Source organism: Nyctereutes procyonoides, unplaced genomic scaffold (genome assembly GCF_905146905.1).
Source record: "Nyctereutes procyonoides isolate TBG_1078 unplaced genomic scaffold, NYPRO_anot_genome, whole genome shotgun sequence".
Taxonomy (NCBI): Eukaryota; Metazoa; Chordata; class Mammalia; order Carnivora; family Canidae; genus Nyctereutes; species Nyctereutes procyonoides.
Genome location: NW_026575120.1, coordinates 5,645,280 through 5,665,951, shown reverse-complemented (window position 1 = coordinate 5,665,951; position 20,672 = coordinate 5,645,280). Strand labels below are relative to the sequence as shown.

Here is a 20,672-nt window from a genome sequence, read left to right as displayed (position 1 = left end):
ATGTTCTATGTCCTGACTGTATAAATGTCAGTATCCTGGTTGTGATACTGTATGATAGGTTTGGAAGATGTTATCACCAGCAGAAGTTTGGTAAAAGATGCACAAAATCTCTCTGTATTATGTCTTCCAACAGCGTGAACATCTATAATGATTTCAAAATTAACAATTTAAAAAATACTAGAATAACCCTGGGTTCTGGAGTCACAGAATTTTTGTTCCCTTTTTTCTTTTATTATCTCCCTTCACCTTTATTTTCCATAGGCTTTTACAATCGCTGTCTACCAATGGTTTCAAAGAAAAAAATGTGGGGAGGAAAAAAAAGATTTCTCAATAAAGTAGAGAAAAAAACCCAGAAGAATTTAAAGTAAATTGAGGAATACAGATAAAATGGTCTTCACTACTGTGGGTAGCACACAACCATACTCGTTTATGAAGTTTCCTTTTAAGATGCAGTGTCCTCATCCAGGTGCCAAAGTGGAAGTACACATGCAAGAGAATTATTGGAGGGAGATGTGTGGAGGAGGGATGTGTGAGGCAGGAGGCAGGAGCAGACGGAGACGACCTCCACACCTTAACGCAGGTCTGACACTATGAGAGGAGTGGGTGGGACCCTTAGTGTGCGTCGCCTCTCCGCGGGTCTTGGCCAGGCTGCTGGGCAGTCCCAGCACAAAGACAGACCATCAGAGGATTCCTACACTGGGCAGGAACCGCCTGGCTCTAGTACCCCTGCCTTGTTCGGTCGCTTTCTGGGATCAGGTGGGAGGTAACGGGGCTTTGGCGTAGAAGGTGTGGCAGGTGTGGGCTCTGCCCCAGCCACACTCTTTGCATTATGTGCTCTCAAAGATACACGTGGGTGATACACCTCCCTGGTGACTACCTTCAGTATTTTCAAATAATCCCTATGCCCTTTAGTGAAGTTAACATAATAATAATTATTTTTTTTAAGATCTTATTTATGTATGCATGAGAGACATAGAGAGAGAGGCAGAGACACAGGCAGAGGGAGAAGCAGGCTCCATGCAAGGAGCCTGACATGGGACTCGATCCTGGGTCTCCAGGATCACACCCTGGGCTAAAGGCGGCACTAAACCGCTGAGCCACCAGGGCTGCCCAAGTTAACATAATTATTAAGCTATTTACTTTATAGCCATAACAAAAAAGCTCTTCAAATCATTAATCACTAAGGAGATCGTGCCAAGGAGTCAGGATTAGAAGAAATAGCAGTTCAGTTAGATGCCAGGATAACGGGGTTATAGCTCCCAAGCATGACAGTTTCATGTGTGGGAGAATCACTTGAACTTCCAGAGCCTGTTTTTTCTTGCACAAAATGCCAGCAATATCTGCTTTCCTTTTTTTTTTTTTTTAAAGATTTTATTTTATTCATGAGAGACACAGAAAGAGAGGCAGAGATGTAGGCAAAGGGAGAAGCAGGCTCCCCGCAGGGAGCCTGATGCGGGACTTGATCCCAGGACCCCGGGATCATGCCCTGGGCAGAAGGCAGATGCTCAACCACTGAGCCACCCAGGTGCCCCAATACCTGCTTTCCTGTTAGAACTTCCAAAGTATAGTCAGAAGCCTGAGGTTCGAATCCCAATTCTGCTATATACCAATGGGGCAATGTAGGACTCATTTTCCTTGTCTCTACCCCAGAAAAGACAATGTCACCCAAACTTCACACTTCCAGCTCATGCAGCCACTCCTCAGGGATTGCTGTCAGACTCAAGGAGACGATAAGGGGCTAACATATAATAAGAGTCATGAAAGAAAAAACACAAAACAATGGATATAAATATTACTTGACAGGATAAGGAGTCAAATGTCATTTTGTCATTATTTGGAGGATCGTACACAGCCTGGAAGGCACAGCCACGGCAGCACGCAGGTGGGATGGCTCACACCCAGCAACACCGCTCAGACCTCAGTCTCTCACTTCCCCTGCCAGGTTCAGATTTCTCTCTTGGGTTTCTATTTCCATTATCCTTGTTCTGGGGCCTGCCAGGTCCCCCTCCCCAAAGGAAATGCCTTTATTGTAATTTCTTACATGCCCCTGAAGAAGCATTACTTGCCACATTTAATCAAACCTAAAATGCCCCCCATTTGAAGTCATACCACTCTCCTATGTACCACAAAGAGAGAAAAAAACCTGCCAACGAGGCTGTGACACGGTGTCTTAATGACAGCCCTGCCTGTGAATGAAATGGTCACACATGCCCCTCCTTGTGTTGAAATTTCTTTCATCCATCCGAAGGACTTGACAATCTCCCCACCTTCAGCTGCGCTGCTTGGCTCCTGATGAACATTCCTTTGCGTGTATCTCAGTAATACAGTGAAACTGAGCTTCACAGTATGTCCTTGGACGCAATGCTCTCCGACTTTCATGGGCAGTCACCTGGGGATTTTGCTAAAATGCAGATCCGGATTCAGTAGGTTTAAGGTAGAGCCTGGGATTCGGTATTTCCAACAGTCTCCCAGGTGATGCTGCTCAGTCCGCAGGCCACAGGGGGTGGGGGTGGGGGTGGGGGTGGGGGTGGGTGGGTAGCATGTGTAAGCGCTTGGTTTGTTTTGCAAGAAATAATGGAATTGCAAGCATTTCTCCTCTTATGAATATTCACTTTGCAAATAACAAATTTCTGCCCCACTGCTTTGTCCTCTTGCCTTTTTGAATACACGTAAGTTTTCCTTTCAGTACTGAATCATGGTGTAATCTTTCTGAAGACATTTTACACGGCAATTAAACCCAGCACATGTAGTACCAACAATGCATATAATCCCGTTGAAGTGATGACAACAGCAACAGCTATGAACAAGTTGGCACATGTAGGCAGTGACAACTGGGTCGTGTTGATGCCTGGAGGACAGCATTGTAAGATGCTTTGGATCAGAAGATATATTCCAATTTCAGAGTTTAGAGTTGTTAAAATATGAAAAAAATGCGCATCTTAGAATCAATGCAAAATGAAAAGTAATTTGTTCTTTCCATTCCTTACATTCCCTTTTTTCCTATTCTCCACCCCTCCCCCCTTTTAATTTGAAGAAATTTCCTTCAGGGGTTGGTTTAACCTAATGTCTGCTATAAATTTGTTTTGGGGTGAGTTCTCTACCCCGAGTCCCATCCAAGGCCCTGCTTGCGTGGTCAGGGCAGCTCTCATCCTATCGCCTTGTTTGAGGTTCTCTGTATTGAGGCTGAATGTCAATTTCCAGCCGCTTCTCATCCTCTTCCCTTGGAGCTTCTGGGGGTCCCATGGGTTAGGCCACACTTTCTTTGAACTTGCAAAGCCAGGGTCCTGCTGGCATGCTAGTAACGCACCAAGCCTAGCACAATGTGGGGTCCTAGCAAATGTCTGTTGAATGCTTTGGTGTGATAAGCCGTGACTGATCAGTGATGCCTGAAAGTTTTGAGTTACAGAGGATGCATTTTATCTCAAGAGTATTAGTGCTGTACACCAGCTTGAAGTGAGGTTGGGGCAGCAATTTCTATTTGAGAGTAGTTATGCTAGGAATTTTTCTCACCAATTCATGTTATCCAACACTTAGCCTAGAGTGGAATATCATCAGAAGGAGGGGACAGGATAAATAAAAACACAATCGATTTAAATCTGTAGATCCACATTTCCCAAAATATTTTCCATGCAAAAACATTTGAGGTTTCTAGGGATTAAAAACTGAGTCAAAGAAATGATTCTATCTACCACGTGAATTAAGCACACATCTCTGTTTGCTTCCCACTGAACTCAACCATAAAACCTGGACAGAACACATAGCTAATAAATTGGGGAAATTGTGGCATAAACCAAGTCAAACAGGTGGATTATCTTTACTAAGTGTTGTAAATCTCTAAAAGGGGCCTGTTTGTATTTCGTGTTTTCCAAATATTTGATTAATTTTTTTTTTCTCAAGGAGTATCCCAAAAGATATGCTGTCTTGTTTCTGTGTCCCAAGTCCCCATACGTGGTTTAGCTGGATACAACAACTTTCACTTCTTACCAGGGAGATCATTTTTTTTTTTTTAACAACTGTTAAATTTGGGTGAGGGGAGGGAAAGCCTCCCATGTCAGTTCATGGTGACTTGAACTTGGCACATTTCATGGATGGCTACAAATGGTTATTTCTAGTTTACTAATTATACCAGGTTTGCTATTTGTCTCTGTTGGGTGATTCATGTGGTAATAATTAACACAATAATTTAATAAGATTAACTTTTCTTCCTAAAACTCAATGAGCTTGATGAGCCAAGAGTGAAGGAAATGAAAGTAACAAAGCTGCTTATGATCACACATAGATGAATTGCTACATAGAACACTGCTAGAAAGTTGATTATGGAATAGATCTGAAATGTTGAGATATTTCTCCAGTACTATATTGGGAAGTCAGAGGAAGACAAATCAACAAAGAACTTTGTTTTCTAAAAAACATATTGAGAAATAATCAACACTTTTGGAATAACATTTGCTCATAGAGCACCTGCACTTTGTTTCCAACACTGTTGCGGGTAAGAGAAAGTATATTAAATTTTTCTTTAAAAGATTTTATTTACTTATTCATGAGAGACACACACACACACACACACACAGAGAGAGAGAGAGAGAGAGAGAGAGAGAAGGAGAAACAGGCTCCCTGTGGGGAGTCTGATGCGGACCTTGATCCCAGGATCCCAGGATCACACCCTGAGCCAAAGGCAGACGCTCAAGCATCTGAGTCACCCAGGTGCCCCTAGACTTTTCCAGTGTTAACAAATTATCACAAATCCAGAGGCTCAAAACAACATTACCTACTGTGTCACAGTTTCAGTTTCTTCTAAGTCAGAAGTCCAGGCAGAGCTCAACAGAATCCTCTGCTCAGGATCTCACAAGATTTATTTTGCAATTAAAGTGGCAGCTGGGATGTGGTCTCATCTGAGGCTTGAGGACTTCCTTTTAGTTCATATGCTCTTGGCAGAATTCATTTCCTCACAGCTTTGAAGAATTCTGCTGCATTTTAGCTGTATCTTCAAGGTTAGCTAGAGAGCCTATCTGGCTGTGAACCTCTTTGCTTTTAAGGGCTCATCTAATTGAGTGAACATCCTGATCTAATCATCTCTTTTCATTAATCCAAAGTCAACTGATTAGGAACCTTAATTACATTTGCAAAATCCCATTGCTATATAAAATAACACAATCTGGGAGCTTGGTTGCTCAGTTGGTAGAGCACATGACCCTTGATCTTGAGGTTGTGAGTTTAAGTCCCACAATGGGCCTGGGGTTTACGTTAAAAAAAGAGAGAAATACAGAGAACTATGGGACTATATGAAAATTAAAAAAATTAAGTCAATAATCATGGGAGTGATACCCCATCGTATTTATGAACCCTACTCACACCCAAGAAGAGGGGATTATGAAGGGCATCTATACGAGGAGCAGGAATCTTGGGACCTATCTTAGACGTCGTTGGATCCAATGAAATTATCACACATCTCCCTTTATTTTCCACTGAACTCAACTATAAAACCTGGACAGAATGCAAGAACAACTGTTTGAGAACTCTGAAAAAGAAATCAGCAGGTAGGTTGGGGAGGAATGCAGAATTCTAAGTACTGTCAAATTAGCAGATTTGTCAGTAAGACAATAAAATTGTCTCATGGCATAATACTCAGAATGTCCAGGACACAAAGCAGAATTACTTGACATATAAAGAACTACAAAAACCACTCATATGGGAAAAGACAATCAACAGATACCAAGGATAAGATGATACAATATTGGAATTTACTGAAAAGGACTTTAAAGCAACGATCATAAAAAATGCGTGTTAAGCAAACTCAAACACTCATAAATTTTCATTGGTTTTCTTTTTTCTACTTTCTTAAGGTAGAATTTGAGGTAACTGATTAAATATATAGTATTTCATACTATAAATTTCCCCTAAGAACTGCTTTAAGAGCATTTTACAAATTCTGATATGTTCATTTCACTTCACTGAAAATATTTTCTAATATCTTTTTAATTTCTTCTTAAATCCATTTAGTATTTGTTAGTGTATTATTTAGTTTCCATTAGGGAAAAGTTTGTGGTTTTCCAGAGATTATTTCCTTAAGTTATTTTTACTTTAATTCCACTGTGATTAGAGAATATACTTTGTATAACTTAGACATTTAAAAATTTATTATAATTTGTTTTATAGTCTAGTATATGGTCTATTTTGGTAAATGATCTGTGTTCACTTAAAAATAATGTGGATCTTGCTATTGTTAGGTGGACATTTATAAATGTCCTCATAAACTCTAAAAAAAAATAAGGAAAGACAACTTCTTCATTGTGCTATTTGTTCACACACTATCACATTTATAAATGTCAATTATATCAAGTTGGTTAATAGTGACTTTTTAATCTACATGCTTGCCAGTTTTCTTTCTACTTGCCCTACCAATTATTAAGAGATAGTTATTGACACTTCGGGCTATAATTTTGGGTTTATTTATTGCTCTTTGTAGTTCTGTCAATTTTTGCTTTGTGTAGTTTGAAGTTCTATTATTATATGCATCTGTTATTTATATCACCACGCCTGATTTCGTTTGTGTTAGCATAGTGGCATCTCCTACCATTTCACTTTTGACCCGTGTCTTTATTTTTTTAATTTTTTAAAAGATTTTATTTACCCATTCATGAGACACACACACACACACACACACACACACAGACAGACAGACAGACAGACAGGCAGAGGGAGAAGCTGGCTCCACGCAGGGAGCCCAACATGGGACTCGATCCCAGGTCTCCAGGATCATACCCTGGGCCAAGGGCGGCGCAAAACCGCTGAGCCACCCGGGCTGCCCTGTGTCTTTATACTTACAGCACATTTCTTATGGAGAGCATACATTTGCAACTTGATTTTTTTATTCAGTGTGACAATCTGTCTTTTAATCAGAGATGTTTAGATAATTTACACTTAATGTGATTATTGATATAGTTAGGTTTAGTTTCTTATCTTGCTACTTGTTTTTATCTGTTCCATGTGTTCTTCATTCACTTTGTCTTACTTTTGGCCATCTTTTGGATTAGCTTTTTTTTTTTTTTTTTTGTGCATGTGTGCTTCCATCCACCTTCCTTTGTTGGCTTCTTAGCTATAAATCTCTGTTTTGTTATTTTAATGGCTGCTAAAATATGGTGTGTACAGTGTATAAGGTAGTATACAGCTCTAACTTATCACTATTGTCAACTGATTATCTACCACTTCATGCATGTAAGAACCTTAGAATAGATTATTTTCATCTCCTCCTTCTGGTTGTTATGCTATTGTCATCATATATTTTACCTATATCTATATCAAAAGCCCCACAATACATTGTTATAATTTTTGTTTAAACAATCAATTATCATATAAAGGGGTTTAACTGGAAAAATCATATATTTACCATTTCTGGTGTTTTTTATTTATTTATGTAGATCTATATTTTCATGTGGTATTATTGTCCTTCTGCCCAAAAGACTTTCTTTAAAATTTCCGATAGTGTGGGTTTGCTGGTAAATTCTTTCAGTTTTTGTCTGTCTAAAAACATCTTTATATCACCTTTGTTTTTGAAAGATATTCTTGTCTAATGTAAACTTCTAGTTTGATAGTTTTGTCTTTCAGTATTTTAAAGACATCTCCTTGCCTATGTTGTTTCTGATGAAAAATCTGCTCTCACCCCTATCTTTGTGTCTCTTTATGTAACATCTTATCCTTGTCTCTGGATGTTTTAAAATTTTCCATTTACCACTGGTTTCTTTAGCAATTTGCTTATGATAGGTCTTGATGTAGTTTTCTCTAGGTTTGTTTTGCTTGGGGGTTGGTTGAGCTTCTTGGATCTGTGAGCTAAATCAGGAATATTTTTGGCCTTATTTCTTCAAATATTTGTTCCATCATCTCTCTTTCCCTCTTCTCTCTTTTAACAACTCCAATTACACATATATTAGGCCACCTGATATTCTTCATTTTTTTCAGAATTTTTTCTCTTTGGGTTTTATTTTGCATAGTTACTATTGCCATGTAAGTTTACAAATATCTCCTTCCTCTCTTCCTACCTTCCTCCCTCCATCCCTGCCTTCCTACCTGCCTCTCTTTCTTCTTTCCTTCTTCCTTCCCTCCTTCCTTTGTTTCTTTCTTTCTTTATAGTAGGCTCCACACTCAGTGTGGACTCAATGTGGGGCTTGAATTCATGATCCTGAGATCAAGACCTGAGCTGAGGCCAAGAGTTGGATGCGTATCTCACTGAGTCACCCAGGCACCCCTCAAGTTTACAAATGTCTTCTTATGCAAACTCTAATCTACTATTAATCCCATCAGTTTCTTTTCCATTTCAGATGTTACAGTTTCCATCTGTAGAAGTTTAATTTGGGTGTGCTTTACTGAAAACATTCTTTATGTCTATCCTTAATTTTCTTAATATATGAAATACAGTTATAACCACTGTTTTAATATTCTTGTCTAATAGCTAATATCCTAATATTTATATCAGTTCTGAGTCAGTTTTGATTGACTGATTATTCTTCCCATGATGGGTTACATTTTCCTTATACTTTGAAAATGCCAGCCATGTGTTTTTTTTTTTTTTTCCATGTGTTATTACCTTCTTTGGATGTGAGATATTTTGTTTTCCTATAGCCATTCTTGAGCTTTGCCCTGGGATGCCATTAAATTACTTGGAAATAGTTTGAGCTTGGGATGCCTGGGTGACTCAGTGGTTGTTTGCCTTTGGCTCAGAGTGTGATCCCGGGGTCCCAAATCAAGTCCCACATTGGGCTCCCTGCATGGAGCCTGCTTCTCCCTTTGCCTGTGTCTCTGTCTCTCTCTTTGTGTCTCTCATGAATAAATAAAATCTTTATTAAAAAAAAAAAGGAAATAGTTTGAGCTCTTCAGATCTATTTTCTGATTTATGAGGTGGATCTGGGTCAGTGTTTGGTCTGGGTCTAAATATTTCCTGCTCCTGAGGCACAACCTTCATGAGTATTCTGCTCATGCTCCTAAAAAGTCTGATCATTTTCCAGGCTGACTGTAGGAAGAAGCTGGGTCCTTGGCCCTGTGAGAACCAGGTACTTTCACCTGATCCGATCAGATTCTTTTTCCAGCACTGGGTACTATGTTCGACTATGTGTAAGGATGAGAAATCTGCTGGACGCTCAGGGGGACCTCCTCCGAACTGCCAGTATCCTCTCTCAGTGCCACTGTCTCTGGTCTGGCAGTCTGTCTGTACGTTCTAGCTGCAGGCTCACCTGCATCTCCTCACCTTGGGAAATCCACTAGCTCTGCCTGGGTTCCCCCTTCCTACACCACAGCTTGGAGACTCTCTCAAGGTAGTAAGTTGGGGCAAGAGTAGAGCTCTCCAAATTCATTTCCTGTCTTTCAGAGATCACTGGCCTCCATTACCTGATAGCTAGTGTTTTGAACACTGTTGTATAATAGATATATTTTGCTTTTTGTTTGTGTGTCTGTTTCTTTCAAGCAGCAGGCAAAATCTGTCCTTTTAACTCCATCTTGAATGGAATTCCTCAACACATACTTTTTACCATGCAGATTGAATGCTGATTTGGGGCGGGGTGTGTGGGGGAATGATGAGACACTGAGAGGTTAAAGGTCACAGAACCAATCCATCCCTTAATCATGATGCTGCCTCCTGGTGGAGGAATATGTGCTTCTCATGTCTTCACAAGAGAAATTTCAGTGGCGTCTTTCCTTTCTTTCTTTTTTAAAATATTTTATTTATTTATTCATGAGAGATGCAGAAAGAGAGGCAGAGACATAGGCAGAGGGAGAAGCAGGCTCCATGCAGGAAGCTCGATGTGGGACTCGATCCCAGGCCTCTGGGATCTCACCCTGAATTAAAGGCAGACGCTCAATCGCTGAGCCACCCAGGCGTCCCTCAGTGGCATCTTTCCAACACGGCCCAATACTTGGCTCTAATTATATTTATAAATGCTAATAGGAGCTGTAATCACAATTATGCTAATCTCTGTGTTTAGAGCCAACTGTTGCAAACAATTATGGTCAATGAGTTCAGTTTGTAAATTGGGTTTATTAAATCTAGCAACTTAGATATACCTCTGTTTTAGGCAGATTGCCTCTAACATTTATGACTAAAGCCATTTACTTTAAAAATATCCTAATAAGACATAAGCATTTCGGAAAAGTCTGTTTTTCATTTTTCTTTGATGGAACAGAAAACGAAAACATGCCTGCAAGTCATATTTTTGGCCTATTTGTTAGATAACAAGGGGTCTGTGAAGCTCTTCAAAAATATTTCAGATATTTTCTGAAGAAACTGCCCAGCTCCGGCTCAGAGCCTGCATAGGAACTGCAGAGGCATTGATTAGGAGAAACCTCCTATTCTGGATCACGGCGAACAGGAGAGTTGGCAGTCCAGTGAAGCAGTAGAAGACAATGTGGACAGGAAATGAAACACATGATTTCTTTACATCTGCAAGGTGCCCGGCTGGCTTAGTAGGTAGAACCTGTGACTCTTACTCTTGAGGTTATAAGTTCAAGCCCCATGTTGGGTTAGAGATTATTTAAAAATTTAAAAAAATTCTTTATATTTGCTTTTCATAGATTCATTTGGGAATAGCCATAAAATGTATATATGTTAATTGGATTTAGAAGTAGATAGGCAAGATTCTAAAGTGTAAATTATTCTCATTGGTAAACTGAGAACTATAACTCAGATGGTCTTAAAGGGCATTTACTTTTTTTCTGAGAGTTTTTGAGTCTCTGATACAGGCCCTTTGAGGGTCTAGGACCTCCTGCTGGCTGGGCCCAGCTTGTGGTGCCGGGCAGGACTCACCACAGTGGAGGCTGGCATTTACCAGTGTTTCATCTTCTCTCCCAAGTGTCAACATTTACCTTTTCTATGGCCTATTTCCTCAAGGCACCTTGTATTATGGGCATTGTGCGGTGCAGGTAGAGATGTGTCCGATATTGAGGGGAGAAAACAATAGAATTCTTATTTATATTTATTTTTATTTCATCCTTTTTAATGTATATTTTGTTTCATAACGTGCATAATATATTAGTTACAATACCATACATATGGAATTTAACTATATATACTTACAATAGTACATATATCTAATATACATATATTAATCCCAAACTTTCCCTAATTGTGTAAGTCTCCTTTTTCTATATTCTGTCAGTAAATCTTGAGGACATCACCATACCTATGCTCTCTAGGCTTGCTGTGAATTCGTTGCCTTGGGCTCCCCCTTGGCCACCATCTTGGGACTTGCAATTTCTTTCTTCCATCGGTGCATCTATTTCCTGGATCTCTTGGGTCCTTTTTCCTGGGTATATTTCTGGTGTATCTAGCTTCTCAGAGCTTGCGTGAAAAAGGTAAAAGAAAGGTAAGAATTTAAAGATCTTGTATGTTTGAAAATATCATTAATGTAACTTCATAGTTAACTGATAATTTATGGATATGGACAACACTTTTCTTCAGAAATTTGAAGGCATAGCTTTATTATCTTGTAGCTTCCATTTGCTGTTGAAAATTCAATATCACTCTGACTCCTGATCCTTTGTATAAAACCTATTTTATTTCTGTATTTGAAAATGAAAAGATCTCCATTCATCATGCTGAATTTTAACACTTGTAGCCTTTTTTTGGTGAACGTTATTATGTAGGTGGAATCACAGAATATATACTTTTTTTTGTGTCTGGCTTCTTTAATTTCAACATCATGTTTGTGAGATCCATCACAATACACAACAATAATTATTTAGTCTCATTGCCTTATGTAACTCTATTGTAATAATAAAATGCAATTTATGTATCCCAAATGTTCATTTTGTTCATCTATTCTTGCTTTATGGATCCAATATACCTTATCTCTCCAAGAATATTAATATTAATTAAATACTTTTTTCTTACCCCCATATAATCTTAATTTCTTCCAGGTTCCTCTAAAATGCAGGTTAACTCTTTGTATTTTTAAAAAAGATTTTTATTTATTTATTCATAAGAGACACACAGAGAGAGGCAGACACAGGCAGAGGGAGAAGCAGACTCCCTGCAGGGAGTCTGATATGGGACTTGATCCCAGGACCTAGGGATCATGCCCTGAGTCTAAGGCAGATGCTCAACCACTGAGCCACCCAGGCATCCCTTTGTATTTTATTTTATATCATTTCCTCAAATGGCTGGTGATCCTTGACTTTCTGCTCATGTTTATGCATGAAGTACTAAACAGCTGATTGCCAGAGCTCTGTGCTCATGGGTTATCTTCCTTGTAGGGTGATCTTGGTGCACTATTTTCTTGGAGAAGATTCCTGATGTTAGTACTCTTAGTTTTTCCTCCCTCTCTTCAGCTGGTCATATGCCACGAAGAATGAACTTTTAAGCCAAGGTCAAATCCTGGTTTCTAGTATTTTGAGAGCCAACCAGGGGAAAAGGCTAGAGAAGTTCTACTCTGGTATGTGGCCCTCTTTTCAGTGTGACTCCCCACCCTCAGTGGATCTGGTGTTACTTGTCCAGAGAACTTCTTCTGTTTTACCCTTTAGAGAATATGCTTCCAGTCTTCTGGTGAGGGCAGGAAGATCTGCCTGGTGCTTGGATCTGGGGAGGCCACCTGAGGGCCTCACTATTTTTTCAACAACCCAACTAGACCAATTTTCTGTCTTTAGTTCCATATTTACTTCCACTTTCAGAAACATCTGGTGCTACTAGCTCTTGAGTTTCTGGAAGTTTCTACAAACTAAAACAGGGTTTCCATGACATTGCTTTCCAGCTTTCAAGTTTGTTGCTCTCTTTCTTCCTCTGTCTTTTGCACTTATGTCTTTCAAAATCCTTTTATTATTTCATGAGGCTTCAGGAAGGAGTGGCCACAGGTAGATGTGCTCATTACTTTATTTTCACTCAGAAGTCTGGTTCAATAATTTTTCAACTCAACCTTCTACACTTTGACTCTGATTTTTCTAGAATGGATAAACTTCCAATACCCAAGGAAGAAATGATAGTGGTGCCAGAGCTGACAAGCATTTAATTTTTGTGAATATGTTGACACGCTTACTCTTTTAGATGAGCCTAATACATTTTGGTTCCTTTGCATATGGGCTATAATTAACATAATGGGGTCTTTTTGTTTTTCCAAAGTACACATATCATTTGCTAAGTTATCTTCTAGATTACTTAAGAATACTGCTGTGGGAGGAGATGCAGGAAAAGAGCATTTTTGATGCTATTCCAAATCCATTCAATCATTGGACTAAACTGCAAAGATGAACAGATACCTTTCTCTTTAAGGAGTTTACTTTTATTATTCACGTTGAAGGATAACACCACAGCCCTCTTAGCGCAGTGGGCAGCGCGTCAGTCTCATAATCTGAAGGTCCTGAGTTCGATCCTCAGAGAGGGCACAACTATTTTGGAGTGCTATAAAAGGGTATTTGAAGAAGATAAAAACTTTCAGCCAAGGTTCTTAGAGGCCCCGTGAGGCCAGGCAGATACAAACATGCTCCCCACAGAGGCATCTGTGGGTAAATGCCTAAATCTACACGATGATCATTCAACCTCATTTGAAACAAAAAGAATGCAAACCACAGCCAAAAGGAAGTTGTCTGCTCTCCCAATAATTAAAAAAAAAAAAGAAAAAAAGTGGGAGTTTTGAATTAAAAACAAACAGCTCCAACTCTCAGGTCTGCTACTTCTTACCAGTGACCTGGGACAGTTTTTGTCCTGTTTTGTTTTAACGTTAGAGGCTCATTCCTTATTTGTAAAATGGGAATAATAACACCTAACTGGCAAGGTTGGTTAAACACAATGAATGATACTGATATATCATGGTAAATGTAAGATACTTCTTCCAGATTCTGGCAAGTAGTGAATGGGCTAATAATTACTGTTCTCAGTGTAAGAAGAAGGACCACAGAGAAGCACTGGGGGATTTTTCCTTTAGAACAGTGTCACCTGCATTGCTCAGAGATGACAGGGTGTGGCATCATTGTCTAGGAATTGCAAGTCTTTTCAAAAAGAGAATGATGACATAGACACTGTAGGATCCCCGCAAAGCACCTGATTGCTGACACAGACACATTGCGACCAGAAAGTTTCAATGAACACAAATGCATGTGATCCCTCGCCAGGGGGTGTGCGAAGAGTCCCTCCACCACACCCTGTTTTCAATACCAGAACAAAGAAGGCAATGTCAAGATGAAATAAATCAAACATTAAGGATTCTGAGTGGGGCAATTCTCTATGCAGGGGGCTCTCAACCTTCCACTTCACTTCTCTCGCCAGGGCCTTATAGGGTATAATTTCTGGTAATGTTCCTTCACACTCCTAAAGTATCTCTTTTTTTTTTCCAGATTGTATTTATTTATTCATGAGAGACACAGAGAGGGAGGCAGAGACACAGGCAGAGGGAGGAACAGGCTCTCTGCGGCAAGGAGCCTGATGTAGGACTTGATCCCAAGACCCTGGCATCACAACCTGACCCACTCAGGTAACCCCTAAAGCCTCTTCTTGACTCATCCTACTTTTTTTTTATGTCTGCTACACTGCTCTCACCTCCACCTGAACATGTTCCAAAAGAACACTTTCCCTTATTTATGTATTTATTTATTTATTTATTTAGATTTTATTTATTTATTTATTTATTTATTTATTTATTTATTTATTCATGAGAGAGAGAGGCAGAGACACAGGCAGAGGGAGAAGCATGCTCCATGCAGGAAGCCCGATGTGGGACTCCATCCCAGAACTCCAGGATCATGCCCTGAGCCAAAGGCAGACACTCAACTGCTGAGCCATCCAGGGGTCCCACTTGTTGATATTTAACTAATATGTTTACAAAGAATGTCACTTTGGGTCTGATAATGGAAAAATGCATGTGATGGATAACCTTGATATATATCTTTTATAGAGGTAAAAATTGAGATAATAGATAAGCTACCTATCTTGTCTTTTTAAAAAATAAAAAAATGTTTTGCCACTATGGTGATGTGTATTCTCTACCCCCCCACCCCCCACCCTTTTTTCCCTTTGTGGCCATATCATCATTCATTGCTGTCTGCAGAGTTTACCCAAGTTCAAATTTGACCACTTTCCCCTGACCTCGTCATATGTTTTCTTGTTACTGTAATTTCATTAGGTATTCTAGAGTTTGGAAGAAAATGGTGCTCTAAAAATGATTTCTGATGATTGAACTTGTAAGGTACAATTACCCTTAACTTTGAGATCAGAATACTGTATGTTCCATTGGAACACACACAATGGAATATTATCCAGTTGTGAGAAAGAAAGAAATATGGCAATTTGCTACAACATGGATGGACCTTGAGGGCATAATATTAAGTCAGATAAGTTAGAAAAAGACAAATACTGTATGATATCACTTATATGTGGAATTTTAAAAAGGTAAATTTGGAAAAAAAATAAAAAGGTAAACTTGAGCAGAATGGTGGTTAGCAGGGTATAGGTCTCGGGGAGTCAGGGGGATGTCGTATAATGGTATAAACTTGCAATTAGTAGATAAATAATTACTGGAGATCTAATGGGTGGCAGGGAGATGACAGTCATCAATATTGTATTATGAACTTCAAAGTTGCTAAGACTCTAAGACCTTAATTGTTCTCACCACAAAAGAGAATAATTATGACATATAGAGGTGTACTTAATGCTATGGTGGTAATCACATTGCAATATACAAATGTATAAAGTCAACGTGTTGTACACCTTAAATTTACACAATGTTATACATCATTTATGTCCTAATAATAATAATAATAATAATAGGACCGAGAGAAAAGCTGGGCAAGTGGGTGTTCGTTTGCTCCAATCTGCCAACATCGGGAATGTTCAATGATCTCATTGATCTGATTGTGCTGATTTTCTTTCCAATCTAGGTGGCCAAAAATGAGTATCACTGAAGAACTGCTCCAGCTGGGAGCATTAAAGCAACTCATAATCAGCAATGATCATGGATGATCATGTCATAAGGAAATGGCAGGGCTGTGACCTAACCAAATAAAGTTAGAGATGTCCAGGTGATATGAGCTGCATCTGAGTTCCTATAGTCACATTAATGGTGGCAGCAAACCAGTGTTCCCATTTCCAAAGTCCGGGCCATTTTTGCCTGGAATGTCATCCTTTCAGGTGTGGAATACTTTGTACTTTTTGCAGATGGAGTGACATTTTAGAATTCGAAAGCTTCTGACACCTTTGAGGGTCAAGCAGACACTCCTGGCTAATGAGGTAAAGTTGTCCTTTTGCCTGAGCACACAACCAAGAGAACAATTCCTGGCAACCAAAGGCATAGTGAATGTGACTCAGCTCTCCTTGTGGTAAAAAAAAAAAAAAAAAAAAAAAAAAAAAAAAGAAAGAAAGAAAGAAAGAAAAATTATTGAATCTGGGCCAATTAATAATGCAGTCCACTGGTTTGTGCCCAAGATGAATCTAAAAGTACTGGCCCTTTCCAAAAGATGATCTGTGCCTGAAGGAAATGCTTAACCTTTCCTCAGTTTGTCTTTTAAGGCTCTGTTACCTTGGAGCCACCTCTTTATACCAGCAGCAACACCCCAAATTAGTCTCCATTCACAAATTACCTCTGATGCAGCCTCCCTGGGAAAACTTAAAAGCCTATTTAACTGAAGGAGCAGCCGCTGCCAAGAAGTTGGCTTGGGAGAATGGCAGTAATTAAATGATGATAATATTTAGGATCTTGCAGGTATAACAAAGGCTCCTTTCTTTGTCTCAGGTGGGGACACGTTAATACATTGCCTCCGTCTGGCAAGGGGGGTAGGCAAGGGAGGAAGGCAGCCATCGTGGGGGTGTGAGACTGGGGGACTGGAGAGCCTGTGGCCAGGGATGGGGAGGCCTTCTGAGGTCCAGGAGAGTTTGGTCCTGGGAAGGAGAGCGGTTTAATAGTAACATTTATCAGAGCTGGGCCCTGTGGCATTTTAGCCTAAGATGTCTTAGAACAGGTACGAGATGAAACAAAGCCAAGTTCTTTGTTAAATGGCTTATTATATGCAGGAGGAAGGGCAGGGAGGGGTATGTGTGCAGGGTTCATGGGCAGAGACGAAAGAAGAATATGAAGAACTGCCTTCAGGATGGCTATTTTAACGAGTCTCACACTGTCCCCTTGGTTGGAGATGAGAGGACGGTGAAGCTCAGCTCAGAGCCTCCAGCCCTGGTCTCGCAGCAGTGGTGAGACAGAAAGCCCAGTCCCAGTGCCCAGCCTTTCCTCTCTCCAGCTGGGGGATCTCGAGTGCATTACTAAACAATCTGCCATACAGGGGAGGAAGGGGAGCAGCCCAGCTCCCCAGCCCCCGACCCTCTGGCACGGATGGTGGGGCCGCGCTGCCCGCCCTGTCCACCTGGAGGCACGAGTGTCCCATGCTCATTTGTCTGCTCCAACGTGTACTTGTCTCACGATTCCAGTGGATCCAAAGGTCCGTATGATGGATGAACCCTGGGAATCTAATACATAAGTAAATTCATGCCACTTTCTTCAGCTAAAGCAATTTCATCTGTTCAGCCCATGAAGAGGATAAATGGAATGTTCAGCTCAGGGTCAGGGTTCTAAACATGTGCGAAGGAATGGGCCTGTGTTCCTCATTCATCCTGTCTGAACTGGACAAATTCCACCCAAGGAGGCCGAATGGCAGATCAGTCAACTTCTGTCCCCCACCCCTTTCTCTCTGTTTCTGTGTCTCCCTCCTTCCTTTGCTTGCTTTCGCTGGTGAAATTTAACCCTGGCCTGGACAAAGGGAACCTTGCAGGGTTCAGGAACTTTGCAGGTTCCTGAACAAAGATCAGGTTGTGACTTGAGGCCTCTGGGAGGATTCTCTGTGTTGGAGTCAGGAGAGTCAAGGGCAGTGGGAAGAGAGATGAGGAGAAGAATTTAGCCAGAGCAACTTGTCTTAGTGAAGAAAAGCAAGGTTGACTGGGCTACCTATCAGATCCAGCACTGAAACTAAAGTTTTTAGGAGGCCAAAGGAAGAAATCGGGAATTTGCACCTCAGAAAGCCAGGGTCGGGGTGGGAAGGTATAGGGAAAAGAACAAGACATGGATTCTTTCTAATGCATCCATTACTGTTTTTTTTCTGTTTATAAATATAACACATATTCATTATAGAAGACTTAGAAAATATAGGAGAGCCTAAAGAAAAAAGAAAAGGAAAAAAAAAGAGCCTAAAGAAGAAAACTAAATAGAAAACTTAGAAAATTAGAAGAGCTTAAAGAAAACTTAGAAAACAGAAGAGCCTAAAGAAAAAAAAAAAGAGAAAGAGAAAGTAAAAGCCTAAAGAAGAAAACTAAAACACTCATACGCTAAAACTTAAGGATAAATCCCACTAACCTTCTAGAAACGTTATTTTAATACAGTCTCATAGCCTATTTTTTCCTTTAATAATTATTTTGTGGGCAATTTCCAAAGACATTGCCAAATCTGCAAGAATGTGTTTTAAATCAGCTGATTCATATTTCGTTGTACAGAGAAAACATACATTTTAATATCATTTCCTAATGCTTGGCCTTAGGTTTTTAATTTTTCCATAAGCAAAGCTCCAGCGAGCACCACCTTTGTGTGTGTCTGTGTGTGTACAGTGTGGGTATATGGGTGCTCTTCCATAAGTATGTTCTGAGGAGTAGGATTACCGAATTAATTCTTGATGTTCTCTCAAATCCCGGCCGGCAGGAAGTTTTCTTTAGAGAATAGTCTTAGCGTCGCCTTACACATAGGGGGCTCCAACATTCCAGCGTTGCGATGGATGATGGATGGCAGCTTAAACACGGAAGGTCCTTCTGGAGTCCAGGAGAGAGAAGGGGAGAGAGAGAGAGAGAGAGAGAGAGAGAGAGAGAGAGAGAGAGAGAGGAGGGGAGAAGAGTGTGCAACTGAACTAAAGTATTCTCATCTTAGGTGGGTCCTCAGAGTTTCTCTGGCCTCTGACCTACCTGGATGCTGGAGCAGATCTCCCTGGCTGTTGTGTTTATCCTCAGGTACACGACCCACTGAGGTAGATTTTCTGAAAAGATGGAGGATTTTGGGGGGCTGGTGAAGGTGGGGAGAAAGAGGAAGCTTTCTTCATTTTCTCAGACACATAAAATGAGGATCTCATTCACCCCCTGGAGACTACACATTTGTAGTCACCATTCCCCCTTCCCTCTCTGGGCTCCCTTGGGGACATTTGGAAGATCCCTCACTAAACAGCAGCTTTTGTGGAGAAAGACCATGCGAGCATCAGGCAGCAGCCAGCCCAGGGGACAGAGAAAGGCCCACAGGGGCAGAGCTCGGCCGTGTTGACCCAGACCGGCCGGCGGAGAGAGGCACCCTCATCCGGGGGTCCCCAGCAGAGAGGCCTTGACTGTGGTGGGTCAAGGGATGCGAAGGCATCAGGCTTCACCGGACTTCAAGCTCATTCAGCGTCATTTAATTCACGTTAGGATGTTAAGTTTTTGGGCTCTTGATAGCAACTAGAGCATTTTGGCTGCTGGAAAGAAGCAACCTTCAGCAGAAATGAAAAGCTGGCCCTTGAGTGTGGTGCCTGAGCGGTAGGTGAGTCAGCCTCCAGGAATCTGTTCGAAGGGCACTATCAGGCTGAGCGGCGCCCCCAAACACGGCAAAGGCCAAGAGCTGAGGCCATCTGCCAGAGTCCTCAGAAGGCCTGTGTCACATTCTCACTGTGACCCTGCAAACCTCTTGATGTCACACCCTGCCCGACCTGTGACGTGACCATCAGCCATCGAAGCCAACTGTCTTGTAAGGCCACATGGTGGCCTTTGGTTACCACCCCTTCCCCCGCCCCCAGGTGACTCGGAGCCGCAGAACAGCTCTTGGACTCCTACTTTAACACTGGCAGGGGATCCCTGGGGGGCGCAGCGGTTTGGCGCCTGCCTTTGGCCCAGGGCGCGATCCTGGAGACCCGGGATCGAATCCCACGTCGGGCTCCCGGTGCATGGAGCCTGCTTCTCCCTCTGCCTCTGTCTCTGCCTCTCTCTCTCTCTCTCTCTCTCTCTCTCCCTGTGTGACTATCATAAAAACAAACAAATAAACAAACACTGGCAGGGCCACAGCCATACACTCTACGAGCACATTCAAGTCGTTTGTTTCTTTCCTCCCCTCCTACAGAACTGGAACTCCTGAGAACCATGACTGGTAACGGACATGGCCATGTAAACACAGGACTGCCCTCTACGGGCAGCTGTAGTATCGCTCACGGTTATGGATTTCGTTGTACCCCCTCCAGTTCTAAGTTAAAGTCCTGAGGTCACCCTGGAACAGGGTGGGTTTCGAATCCAGTATGACTAGTGCCCTTATGAAAAGGGGCCATGCGAGAAGATAGACACACGCACACATAGAACACCACGTGAAGGTTGGACTTATGCCGCCACAAGCCAAGGAACTACCAGGATCCAGAAGAAAAGCCTGGATCAGATCCTTCCCTAGTGCCTTCAGAGGAACCATGGTCTTCTGATAACCTGATCTCTGATTATAGCCCCCAGAACTGTGAAACAATACACTCCTGTTGTTGAAGCCACTCAGTTTGCCGTCTTTTGTTAAGGCAGCCCTACGACACTAACTGCACTCGCCATCTCCGAGGAGCTCGGAAGCCTTCTGACCTTGGAAGCACTCCTTGTCTTCCTTAAGCCTCTGCTTTCTACAGAGAGGCCAGGCAGGTCATGCCTATTTTATAGATGGAAAGACTGTATCCCAGGGAGATGAAATGAT

At 41.3% G+C, this 20,672-nt stretch overlaps 1 non-coding gene across 1 annotated transcript; it reads left to right on the top strand.

Annotated features, from left to right (window-relative positions):
• Window positions 1-13,286: 13,286 nt before the first annotated feature.
• Window positions 13,287-13,359, top strand: TRNAM-CAU (transfer RNA methionine (anticodon CAU)). The gene has a single exon. It is a non-coding gene; the product is annotated as a tRNA-Met (tRNA).
• The last annotated feature ends 7,313 nt before the right edge of the window (window positions 13,360-20,672 follow it).